Source organism: Hibiscus syriacus, unplaced genomic scaffold, assembly GCF_006381635.1.
Source record: "Hibiscus syriacus cultivar Baekdansim isolate YM2019G1 unplaced genomic scaffold, ASM638163v2 tig00116964_pilon, whole genome shotgun sequence".
NCBI lineage: Eukaryota > Viridiplantae > Streptophyta > Magnoliopsida > Malvales > Malvaceae > Hibiscus > Hibiscus syriacus.
The window spans coordinates 3,342,179-3,356,777 of record NW_024063489.1 but is presented as its reverse complement, the minus strand read 5'-3'; positions in this window follow the sequence as shown (position 1 = coordinate 3,356,777).

Below are 14,599 nucleotides of genomic sequence, written 5' to 3'. Positions count from 1 at the left end.
TCATGCATTAAATGAATCAACTAATTATTACTAATAATTTAAATTAAATTAAAACGTTAAAATGTTACTGTATCAGCAAAGTGTCGAGATATTTAATTCTTAATCTAATAATCATGCATATAATAAATCAACTAAATATTACTAATAATTTAAATTAAATTAAAACATTAAAATGTTACCTTATCAGCAAAGTGTAGAGATATATGATTTCCATTCGAGCGAAGTAGACTGTCTTCCATTATATATATATACAAAAGAATTATATTAGTAAAATATTAAATAAAGTACAAACATAATAGTAAAAATATTATAAAATATACCTTAAAAAGAGAGTATTTGAGAGAAATTTAGAGAATTTGAGAAAATTTGGTGTGATAAAAGTGATTGAGGATGGGGGTATTTATAGGGAGGATGAGGACGTGAAGGGTTGGTAATTAGGGGTATAGCGCCCCCCTGTACCGCGCTATACCCTACGTGTCAGATATCCAGGTATAGCGCGGATCAGGGAGTGCGCTATACCCACGTGGCGCTAGATCACCGTATATCGCGGGACATGGGGCGCGCTATACCCACGTGACGCCAAATCAGCATATAGCGCGGTGCAGGGGGCGCGCTTTTCTTCTAAGGGTGTTAGATCGGGAAATATAGTCTGACCGATCTTAGATCGATAATAATACCGATCACCGGTGATATACTGGGAAAATAGCCCCAATTGAATATCTAGAGATTTTGATATAATAAAAGGAAAAAAGAAAAGAAAATTTGTTTAATCCACTAGTGATGAAAAATATATGTTGTACAAACAACATTATTTTGATATGGATTAAATGCATCATTGTCCCCCAAAATATATCGTTTATATCGAGTTGCCCCTTAAATTATTTTTCAGGACGTTTTGTCTCATAAAGTTTAAATCGCAACCTTATTTGTTTCAAACTGTTAACTCCTTTAAAAACACGTGAATAAATTAAATATTTTGTCACTTAACTATTTATGTGGTTCTCTTTGAGTTACCCAACTATTTTTTCTTCAAAATCATTATTTAACATAATTTTTTGTTACGTTTTTGTTACACAATTTGATTCAATTTATTTTTTAAATTTATAGTATATAAGAATTCATTTATATCACATTTTGTACTCCACATATAAATTTAATTTATAATAATAAATAATATTATACAATGAATAATAAATAAAATATTAAACTATATGTAACATAAATAATATATAATGTAAATAATAAATAATAAAATTGACAATAACAAAAAAAGTGAAACCAAACCAAAATTTAAGCCCAAAATAGCTATTAAAATTGCATCCAAATTTCAAAGAAATCTATCTGAGAAAAAAAGTTGGAATCGGGGTTTTTGCAAGTGATTTTCTATAACAAGATCTACATTTTCAAACAATTAAAAATAAAAAGGGGAAATATTTGAAAAAAGAAACAACTAAACCAATAAAAATAAAAACACCTCAATAGAAGAAAGTTTATTTATATAAAAAAAGGCGTTGATTGATGGCGATGTAGACAATACAAGTGAAGGTGAAGGTCGGTAAAATACGAGGAAGAAGTAACGATTCAAAATCAAATCTCAGAACTCCGAAAAATTTGATTATTATATTTTATACTCTTAACTTTTCTATAGTGTTATTGATGATGTATGTGAGATCGGCAAGCAAATATAATCGTTGTTTCGTCGTACGTTGTGCAATTTTCGTTTATGATATTTTAATTAAATAATTAATATTTATTTTAGTAGAATTTTAATTACATACAATTTAATATGTTGTGTATTATTTATCTTATATAATTACTTATTATTGCAAATTAAATTTATATGTTGAGTAAAAATAATAATATAAATAAATTCTTATACATTAAAATTTAAAAAAATGAACCAAATTAGATGATCAAAACGTAACAAATGCAAGTTTAGTGATGACTTTGAAGAAAAAAAATAGTTGAGTAACTTAAACATAACCACATAAATAATTAAGTGACTAAATATGTAATTTACCCACTTATTTTTTAATGGAGTTAAGAGTTTGGGATAAATGAAGTAACGATTTAAATTTTAGAGGATAAAACGCCTTAAAAATATTTAAGGAGAACTCGGTACAAATAATATAGTTTAGAGGATAATGATGTATTTAATTCTTTTTTACATTATTAAATTTTATTTTATTTATAATTATAAATTTTATGATTTATAATTTGATTTAAAACTCAGAATCACTCAAAGGTTAATGATTTAAAAATTTATGTGTCAGTGTATAAGATTGCACAATTTGTTATTTTCAATCGTAGTCCCATGTTAACACGTTCAAATGAATAACGTGATATGACAGAAAATATTTCTTTTAACTTTTTCTGAGTGGGAAGTGATCTAAACGATTACAATAAGACCTTACACGCAAGTAAGGGGCCATCAATGTTTCTATTTAAAATACGTAGCAAGGAAATGATGATAAGACAGTGCTTGAACCATCCGGAGATGGGTTCATATTGGGGGCGTTTTTACCGAAATCTCAAACTTACACGCAATAATTATATATCATACACTTTTTACGTAAATATTACTGATATAATATTCTTTCTGATACGGTGACAATAAAATTAATTAGATTTTGTTATTATTTTTATAAGTTAAAATTATTTTTATTATATTATACTTATTTTATATTTAGTTATTTAAACAAATGTTATTGCATTAATTATTTTATATTACTTTTTGCAGTTTTAAAATTAGAAAGCGGGATCATACACGAGACATTTTATCGATGCAATAATAATATGAAATTGTTTTATTTAAATTATTGTGATTTTTTAATAAAAAAAATTTGGATTAGTTTATATTTTAATTTATATATTATTTATTTAATTGGGCGTATTTCAACTATTGTTATTGCAGATATAAGACTCGATCTTTCAGTCTCAAAATGGCATGTATTTGAGTTATTGTTTACTAAGATGGAGAAATTCGAAAAAGATGAAACCGACATCATCTTTGCATCAAATCATTCTGTAGAAATATCCTTCAAGACAAACATCACTATTGAGGAATTGATCACTAAAATTTCAAAGAAGGTTTATGTTAGAAGTACTAGAAGATTATCCTCACTTCAATACAAATTTCCAACCGTAATATTTCCGTTGACTTATATAGTGTTTTAACTCTCCAACGATGACGATGTTGCTATGATGGTTGATTATCAAAATCAATAGTCAGACGCTGATACATAGATGTATGAGATATTTGTTGAAGTGCCTGCAGTTCGTGGTATGTCATTATACTCCCACTATGAGCTGACTCAACAAGCTGACCAAGTTGATAGCCCAGCTCAAGTAATGTGTAATGATTTTAACTTGTTAATGGGAAATCCACATCATGGTGTCATCCCATCAAGTTCAATGGGGAGATATTCACCAGCAACTTCTTACGATATGTATCGAGAAGGCTCCACAAACAATCCGTATGGCAATATCGCTTCCACACAAGGGGAAGATATTCATCTGCCAATTTCTTTGACCTAAATATGGAGATGCCTTCAACGTAACAATATTTGAAGTACCCATTTGATAATATGCCTTATAGTTCCAGGGGAGGCATTCAACTGCGAGTTTCTTCGACCTCAATGTCGAGATGCCTTCAAGTTCAAAGGGAATACATTCAACTACCAACTTGTTCGACTTAAATGTTGGCGAGTTATATAAAGGAATGAAGTTTCCATCCAAAGAAGAATCAGTGATGGCAATTAAAAATTACAGCATTCATAATTCTGTTCAGTCCAGAGTCGACTGTTCGACCAATAAAAAATATGTCTGCCACTGTGTCCAACGTGATAATTGATGCAACTGGATGTTTCGTGTATCGAAGAAAAAGAGGAAAAACAATATATATGAACTAAAAGTATACAACGGTCCTCACACATATTGTGCTGGAGGGATTAACCAAGATCATCCCAACTTGGACTCCGACATTATTTGCCAAATCATCATGCCCATGGTCAAAGCAATCTCTCATATAGCTATTGCAATGTTGATTTCAGCTATACAGTCGTAATATGGGTACACCGTCTCATACAGAAAAGCATGGAAGACAAAGTAGAATGCCATTAAAAAACTTTACGGTGAGTGGGATGCATCTTACAATGAAATACCAAGTTGGTTTAGGGTAGTACACAGATTGAATCCTGGGATAATTTTCGACTTCGAAACTTGCCATACATACCACAATGATCAAGTGCTTCACGATCGATGCCAATTCTACCGGCTATTTAATTTTCATTTACTTTCAATTAATATCATTTGAGCATCACCGAGTAATGGGCTACTCAAGTGAAAATTAAATAAAAACATTACAAATTAAATACAAGAAAACTATACAATTCAAACAATAAAAACAACTAAATTGAAACATTAAATGCATATAATACAATTTGAATAATTAAATAATAAAAACATTAACAAACAAACAATAAAAAATTCATAACTAATTAAAAACTTTACAATTGTTGGTAAACAAACAAAATTAAATAAAAACATTACAAACTAAATAACTCTATCGATGTCTACATCTTGAATGTGTTCCGCAAGGCGGTGGCTGTTTGTGTCAACGAGGATTTCTTCGTATAACTTGTTCTTCCTCCTCACTCTCATCATCATCATTATCAGGAGCAGCTACATTTTGCTGATGAGGGATGGATGACGATGTAGTACCTCTATAGAATAAAGACCCTAGAGGTGTATGATTCGATATCCTACCATTCATAGAAAATTGTGAAAACACAGACATCGATGAGTGCAAAAACTTCGCCGAAAGTGTATGTGTATGTGGTTCACCTTCACCCGCCAAATAAGAAGCATATGAACCCCACTCTTGATATATAAGCATGGAAGTATAATATCCGCCATGAGGGTCATAAAACCCTGCGGTAGTGGCATCTGATCCAGCTGTGATGTCATCTGATATGTCTGCGATAACATCTAATATGGAAGCGGTGGCGTTTGACTCGACTACGGTGGCATCTGAAATAACTGTAGTGCCATCTGATATGGCTGTAATCCCATCTGAAATAGCTATGAATATACACTGGTGTAGACGGTGACTACTGTGATGGTTTCGGTGCTGCAGATGAATATGGACCATAAGCGTCTGCTCTTCGTCCACAAGTTGAAGGATAATGATGTTGTGACGGTGGATGTCTTTGTCGGCATCGATGAATACTCTTGGCTCGTGTTTCCTCGAAAAGTAGGAACAATTTCTCGTTCGTGTTGAACCACTCATAATAATCATCAATAACTTAATAATGATCCACATAAAATAAGTTCCATAAGGGGAATACGTCCACGTCAATCCTCTCATATCATTACCCACTTGATGTACTTCAACAACCAGTCGACTTCTTTTTTGTCTCGTTTATCGTTGATATGCATATCGTCGAGATTCTTAGGTGCTTCCGGAATAGATTATACTAAACCAAATTGGTGAAGCACGTGATCAACAAGATGCCACCTGACAATAGCATAACATATTAGAGGGACCACTGCCATTTAAAAATCTAATAGGCCTCTGAAGTGATGTGGGATGCAAATCCTCATTGCTTCAGTAGAATAAAGAGCCCATTGAAACTAAAACAAATTTAAATAATTCTTATCAAAATAATATTTTAATTATATAACGATAATTAAAAGTAAGTAATAAAATTTAAATACATACCTCTATATCAACATTCTAATAAATGAGTAGCCAAATTTCTTCTAATTCATCTGGTAAATCCCGGTAATCTTTTCTTGCACTTGATCACCTATTTAATGAAAAAAATTCATTATATACTCAACAAAATTATTTATATACGAATTCAGTATTGAAATTACCTCAACAATAGTGGGAAAACCAACAAGTTTTTCACGACCATACATAAAAAAAGCATGCGATACCATGCCCAATACTAGAGATAAATGAGACATCCGCCGATTGCATTTTTTTATAATCAGTTGCTCGACACATTTATCTATACAGAAATACCAAAACTATAGAGCCCCAACTGAGTGTGCCAGCAACGTGAAAATCTGTGAGGTGATACAACCACATACAATGAACTTGGTTACTCAATTTTTCGGGCATCAAAATCCCTTCTATAAGCTGTAATATGCAAGCCCGTGCATATATTTTAACATGTTCCTCGGAGGCATCGCGACTCAAATCTTTAAAAGTTGTATCCAACCAATTTAATGGTACTCGACCATTGTTGAAATTAGGTAGGACACCTCCATAATACTCATCTCACAAGGAATGCTAGTCACCATCTGCCACCCCAAAAATACATCTCCATCTATCGAAAACCCCAAATATATAGAAACAACATCCAACATAATCGTGCACTTTCGACACGAAATATAGAATGTGTGTCTCTGGTATCAACCTCTCAACCAGTGCAGAAATAAGGTTGGATTCAAGGTTACAGTTGTAATATCCCAAAATAAGGGCTAGTGACTAAAATGAAAGTTTTGAAAATTTGAAGTCTGATTTTGAAAGATTAAAAAGTTCAAGGATGTGATTGTGAATATTTTGTGAATTATTGTTTAGTAAATATGAAATGGAGTAAGGGGTAAAAGGTTCATTGAGGAAGGGAATTAATTAAATAATTGTTGTGGGTGTTTTATAACCCACATGGAGATTGTTTGGGAAACAAATGTTTCCAGACAATTCTTCTTCAACATTTCCTTCTCCAACCGTGAAGCACCCCAAGCCAATATGAGTTGGATTTCTTTTGGTTAATCCTTAAAATTTAAGTTAGATTTGGTTAATGAATCTTTAGGAAATATGATGGAGATAAAAAGGGACTTAGAAACTCAAAGAGTTTTGGGTTATGGATGATTTTAAATATGAAGTGTTTAAGTGAAAATTTGAATAAGAAGGTTAAAATGAGTTTAGGACTTGAATTTGACTTGCCATAAGGGTAAATAAGAAATAACAAGTGTTGAAACTGAATTTGGATTACATGTAAAAGTTAGTAAGATTCTTGGTTTTAAGAATTGGGATAAAATATGAGATATAATGAGATGTTAAAATGATAGAAGTTAGTTAAAGTGATTATAGTTAAGTTTGGTGGTATAAAAAGGACTTTATTTGAGGAAATTTAGTGAAGAATTGATGAATTTTTGAGTGAAAAAGTATGTTTTGGACAGGGTGTATCGGTACACTATGAATACGTACCGATACACTAAGACCACATTTTGAAGAATAGCTTTAAGGTGCATCGATACATTCAGAGGTATACCGATACCTATGTATCGATACACACAGGCATGTATCGATACATGGAAATTTTGAACCCAATTTGGGTATCGATACACCCTTAGTGTACTGATACCCCCTTAATAGAAAATGTAAATTATGTTCATCAACTAGCTTAAGTTATTATAATCGAGTTATGATGTTTAGGCTTCTGATGATTATCTTGGAATCTATATTTATGTAGATATTAAGCCTAAACGAGTTCCGGAACAATTGACGAGTAAGATCGATCGAGGGAAATACAAAGAGTGATAAGTGCTCGATATTGACTAGTGAGGCCAGGTGAGTGCATATTAGTTTATATATGATGTTTAAAGGAAATAAGACTTGCGATAAGTCTATTTTCAATAGTAAAATGCATGAATTCATAAATAGAAGTATGTGTTTGTTATGATTTATATGTGTGCATGAGTATATGTGATAACATGATACTATGTATGTTACATGAGTTGTATAAGTATATGTTAGTGTGATAAGTCATGTGAAATAATACAAATGATCTACGTGTATATGTGACTATGTGATATATATGATATAGTGAAACATATGTGAACAAGAGATGTAAATGATATACATGTTATATGAATACATGAGAAGTGATATAAGATATGTGGTATAGATATAAATGATAAGTTAAATGACATTGATATATATGGCTACATGAGAAAGAATATAGGTTAGGTGATTATGAATATATGGATATATGACTATATAGAAATATGAGAACAAGATATAAAAATTTCCTGATTTAGATATAGGAGAACTAGTATAATCAACTTAAAGGATTAAATGAAAAGTGAGATAAGGTAAATAGCATCGACCTATAGGACAATATGAGAATAATATGCAAATTAGGAGACATTGATAGAAATGATTCTATGAAAATGTAAGAAAAATTATATGGAGAAGATTTATAGGCTTAAATGAACCTATAATAAATAAGATATATGGTAAAGAGCTATGAAACCATATGAAGATGTTATAAGAGCTATTTGATGATAAAATATGAGAAGACATGTATATGTGATAAGCTATGTGAAACTGAACTAAGTAAATATATGAAATTAGTATATAAATAATGTGAGATAAGTCATTAGGTAAAACATAGAGTTATGATATATTGATATATATATATATATATATATATATATATATATATATATATATATATATATATATATATATATATATATATATATATAAACTATATGAAAGTGTGTACATGAATACAAACATAAGTGACATATGTTTATATGTTATAATATGTTACGTGATCTCTGTGAGTATAGAAGTACCAATTATAAGTTATATGATATGAGATAAGTGATTATCTGTACATGATGTATGTTATGAGACGTGATCTATGTGATTACAAGAGAAATAATAATAACTATATGAGTATATGATCATGTGAATTATATGGAAATGAACTACGTGACTATGTGTGATCTTATTAAAATGTGATAATGAGCTATGTGAAAGAACTATGAGACTATGTGTATATTTGAATGTGTGTTAATATAAAAATTAGTGTTCATGTTATATGACATGAGAGCTAGATGTTTAGTTGGCATGCCAAGAGTTGAGGGTCTACGCAGTCTTTCGTGACATATATGTGTACTTTGGAATATTTATGAGGTTCTTTGAGACACATACTTGATCCTCAGCATATGTATATGATTTTTAAGGAATTTTTATGTAGTCCTTATGTACATTTCTACGTGGTACTTCGGTGCATTTCTACGCGGTATTTCGGTGCAATCCTACATGGCACTTCTGTGCAATCCTACGTGGTACTTCGGTGCATTTATACGAGCTGTGGTGACAACATTAGTGCACAACCTCTACAGACTCACATATGTACATGGGCTAACAAAGAGATAATAATAAACATATGGCATATGATGTATATGTTTTTGTGAGATGAATTGTATTATATGATTTTAATGATGATATGTGTATGACGTGGTTAAATGAGTCATGTTGGTTAAAACGGTAAGTACAAAAGGATATAATTACAAGATATAAATGATAATCATGTTGATAGTGAAATAAGATTAATGTTATAAATGATGAATGATGTGTATAAGTGTACATTTGATTATATGTAATGATATATAGTTTATGTGATAGCATGATATGACATGTTCATGCATGGTTACGTAGTTAGAGTTACTTTTATACGTTTAATGCCTCACTAAGTCATCGACTTAGCGTGTGAGTGTTTCACACGTAGGTTCCGGGAAACGAGAAGAGAAGTGAAAGGGAGCAAGACAAGTCAGTATCTCCTTACAGAAAAAGTCAGATCAGAAGAGAAATGAATAATATGTATTTTATGCATATTGTTTTATTAATTGTAGTTGACATCTACTAAAAGATTTGCATCGGATATACTCTGATCGGTTTTATACTATTCTAGTCAACTTATGTAAGTCAACAACTTTTATTTTAATGAAAGTTTAAAATTTCCTTGATTTTCTTTAGGAGTCAACGTTTGAAAAGTCAATGTGACACCTTGGACTCGTACTCGGGTCGGACACAGGTTGGGGGTGTTACATTTAATGGTATCAAAGCTAAGGTTTAGCCAATTCTAGGCTAAGTTAAAAGAGTTTTAAAATGTGTACATGCCAACACAAGGTGAAAAATTTCTGATCTGATAGTGTAAGGAGTATGTTGTCTTGCTAATAGAATAAGATTAGTATAGTATAGTAGAAATTCGATTATGAGAATTTCTAAAGAAAAGTGAGAGGTGAACCTGATGGTGATAGAAATTCACTTGTACTGGCCAGACAAGATGAAGAGCGGACACCTCAGGAAGTGCCTTGTAAGAATAAGGGTTGATTTCGAAAAGTTGAAATCATATCAGAATAGTGATAGAAGATCTTCATTGTTTTTAATCAGAAAAGTGAAGTAGAATATTTTATTATTTCGTGGATAAGATAAAATATGTTGAACAAGTGTCACCATAAGAAAGTTAAAAGATCAAAGGATGTGGTTAGAATTTGTAGAAGATTTCAAGATATATCAGTGTCAAGTTTATAAGATCAATAAAACCAGAGTTATAAATTTGCAACAAAAGGGATAATAAGGTGTATAAGCACGAGTGCGGATATGATAAGGGTTTGTATTTTAGATGGAAAGAGTTAGCGTGGGCTAACAAGATTATTGGATGAAAATGTATGGAAGTTATAAGATTTTAAGATATTGTCATGTTAAGATAACCAAATGTGAAGTGGATCTAGATACGGTTGTATATTCGATCATATGAATGTGATGTAGTGAAAGAGATAAGGATTCTTATGTTTAAGAGAAGTTAAGGATTGATAGAAAAAGTTTCAAGTAATATAAAAAGAGTAAGGGAGTATGAAAGAAAATATATGACCGATGTTATAAGGATATTTTGATTTATGGAAAGTAATGGAATAAGGAAAGGATAAAGTTTATAGAATCAGATATGAAAAGGGTTATATAGAAGTATCGATTATGAGTTTGATATAGAAATAAGAAAAGAAATCAATTGAATTATGATATTGAGAAGTAAGAATTGGATTTTTTTTATCTATATAATGAGAAACAATCTATGGATTTATAAAGGTAGGATGTATATGATTAGTTGAGTAGGGCTTGTGCCCTAGATTGAACATTTGCTATTAATTAACTGTAATAGTAAAGGTGATCGAGTTGTGAGATTTGGAAAGATATAAGACTAAGTTAATCTGGTATGAAGTGGATTTAGATATGATGGTGTGTAAATATGGTATAGTTAAGAAGATAAGGATTTATGTATTCAAAGGAAGCTAAAGTTAGTATATGTATATGTATATTGTAAATAGAATAAAGATTTTGTATAAGGACAAGATTTTGAGCTATTCATGTGGATTGTAAGAGTTATGAAGATGTAATAAAGATGGGTAATCAGAGATAAGTATTAGTGATATGAAAAGAGTACGAGAACAATGGTGAAACATATGGTTTAGTTCTGTTATAAGAAACTCTTGATTATGAAAAAGATAGAGTTTAAAGAATTAAGTAAGATAAGAGTGTTACCTGTTAGATAATAAAAGAATATGAGTATGGTAATTTGGATGAAGATGTTATAAGAATAAAAGGTTTGTTTTGTGGTAAGGTAATTAGAGATTATTAATGAAGCAGTTTGATTCATTATTTTGAATGGAAAAGATTGAGATTAATGGTTATTGTTTATATAATAAGTGACGGTAGATGAATGTATAAAGGAAAAAGATAGTGAAGAATTAATGGAATGATATATTAAGAAAGGAAGCAAAATAAGAGCATGAGAAGATATGTTCTTATCGATGTATGCAATGAAAATTCGAGGACGAATTTTCTTAAAAGGAGGGGAGATTTGTAATATCCCAAAATAAGGGTTAGTGACTAAAATATAAGTTTTAAAAATTTGAAGTCTGATTTCGAAAGATTGAAAAGTTTAAGGACATGATTGTGAATATTTTGTGAATTATTATTTAATAAATATGAAATGGAGTAAGGGGTAAAAGGGTCATTGATCAAGGTAATTAATTAAATAATTGTTGTGAGTGTTTTATAACCCACGTGGAGATTGTTTAGGAAATAAATGTTTCCAGACAATTCTTCTTCAACCTTTCCTTCTTTAACCGTGAAGCACCCCAAGCCAAGGTGAGTTGGATTTCTTTTGGTTAATCCTTAAAATTTAAGTGAGGTTTGGTTAATGAAGCTTTAGGAAAAATGATGGACATAAAAAGGGACTTAGAAACTCAAATAGTTTTGGGTTATGGATGATTTTAAATATGAAGTGTTTAAGTGAAAATTTGAATAAGAAGTTCAAATGAGTTTAGGAGTTGAATTTGACTTGCCATAAGGGTAAATAAAAAATAACAAGTGTTGAAACTGAATTTGGATTACATGTAAAAGTTAGTAAGATTATTGGTTTTAAGAATTGGGATAAGATATGCGACATAATAAGATGTTGAAATGATAGAAGTTAGTTAAAGTGGTTATAGTTGAGTTTGGTGGTATAAAAAATACTTTATTTGAGTAAATTTAGTGAAGAATTGATGAATTTTCGAGTGAAAAAGTATGTTCTGGGCAGGGTATATCGGTACACTATGAATAGATATTGATACACTAAGACCAAATTTTGAAGAACAACTTTAAGGTGCATCGATACATGGAAAATTTGAACCTAATTTGGGTACCGATACACCCTTAGTGTACCGATACCCCCTTAATGGAAAATGTAAATTATGTTCATCAACTAGCTTAAGTTATTATAATCGAGTTATGATGTTTAGGCTTCTGATGATTGTCTTGGAATCTATATTTATGTAGATATTAAGCCTAAACGAGTTCCGGAACAAGTGACGAGTAAGATCGATCGAGGGAAAGATAAAGAACGATAAGTGCTTGATATTGACTAGTAAGGCCAAGTGAGTGCATATTAGTTTATATGTGATGTTTAAAGGAAATAAGACTTGTGATAAGTCTATTTCCAATAGTAAAATGCATGAATTCATAAATATAAGTAGGTGTTTGTTATGATTTATATGTGTGCATGAGTATATGTGATAACATTGATAACATGATACTATGTATGTTATATTAGTTGTATAAGTATATGTTAGTGTGATAAGTCATGTGAAACAATACAAATGATCTATGTGTATATGTGAATATGTGATATATATGATATACATGAAACATATGTGAACAAAAGATGGAAATGATATACACGTTATATGAATACATGAGAAGTGATATAAGATATGTGGTATATATATAAATGATAAGTTAAATGATATTGACATATGTGGTTACATGAGAAAGAATATAGGCTAGGTGATTATGAATATGTGGATATATGACTAGATAAAGATATGAGAACAAGATATAAAAATTTCCTGATTTAGATATAGGGGAACTGGTATAATCAACTTAAAGGATTAACTGAAAAGTGAGATAAGGTAAATAACATCAACCTATAGGACAATATGAGAATAGTATGCAAATTAGGATACATTGATTGAAATGATTCTATGAACATGTAAGAAAAATTATATGAAGAAGATTTATGGGCTTAAATGAACCTATAATAAATATGATATATGGTAAAGAGCTATGAAACCATAGGAAGATGTTATAAGAGCTATTTGATGATAAAATATGAGAAGACATGTATATGTGATAAGCTATGTGAAACTGAACTAAGTAAATATATAAAATTAGTATATAAATAATGTGAGATAAGTAATTAGGTAAAACATAGAGTTATGATATATTTTATATATATATATATATATATATATAGACTATATGAAAGTGTGTACATGAATACATACATAAGTGACATATGTTTATATGTTATAATATGTTACGTGATCTCTGTGAGTATAGAAGTACCAATTATAAGTTATATGATATGAGATAAGTGATTATCTGTACATGATGTATGTTATGAGACGTGATCTATGTGATTACAGGATAAATGATAATAACTATATGAGTATATGAACATGTGAATTATATGGAAATGAACTACTTGACTATGTGTGATATTATAAAAATGTTATAATGAGGTATGTGAAATAACTATGAGACTATGTGTATATGTGAATCTGTGATAACATAAAAATTAGTGTCCATGTTATGTGATATGAGAGCTAGAGGTATAGTTGGCATGACAAGAGTTGAGGGTCTAAGCGGTCATTCGGGATATATATATATACTTTGGAACATTTATGAGGTCCTTTGAGACACATACTTGGTCCTCAGCATATGTATATGATTCTTAAGGAATTTCTATGTGGTCCTTATGGACATTTCTACGTGGTACTTCGGTGCATTTATACGAGCTGTAGTGATAACATTAGTGCACAACCTCTATAGACTCACATATCTATAGTTCTCAAATATGTATATGAGCTAACAAAGAGATAACAATAAACATATGACATATGATATATATGTTTTTGTGAGATGAATTGTATTATATGATTTTAATGATGATATATGTATGGCGTGGTTAAATGAGTCATGTTGGTTAAAATGTTAAGTACAAAAGGATATAATTACAAGATATAAATGATAATCATATTGTCAGTCAAATAAGATCAATGTTAGAAAGGATGAATGATGTGTATAAGTGTAGATTTGATTATATGTAATGTTATATTGTTTGTGTGATAACATGATATGACATGTTCATGCATGGTTACGTAGTTAGAGTTACTTTTATACATTAAATGCCTCACTAAGTCATCGACTTAGCGTGTGAGTGTTTCACACGTAGGTTCTGGGAAA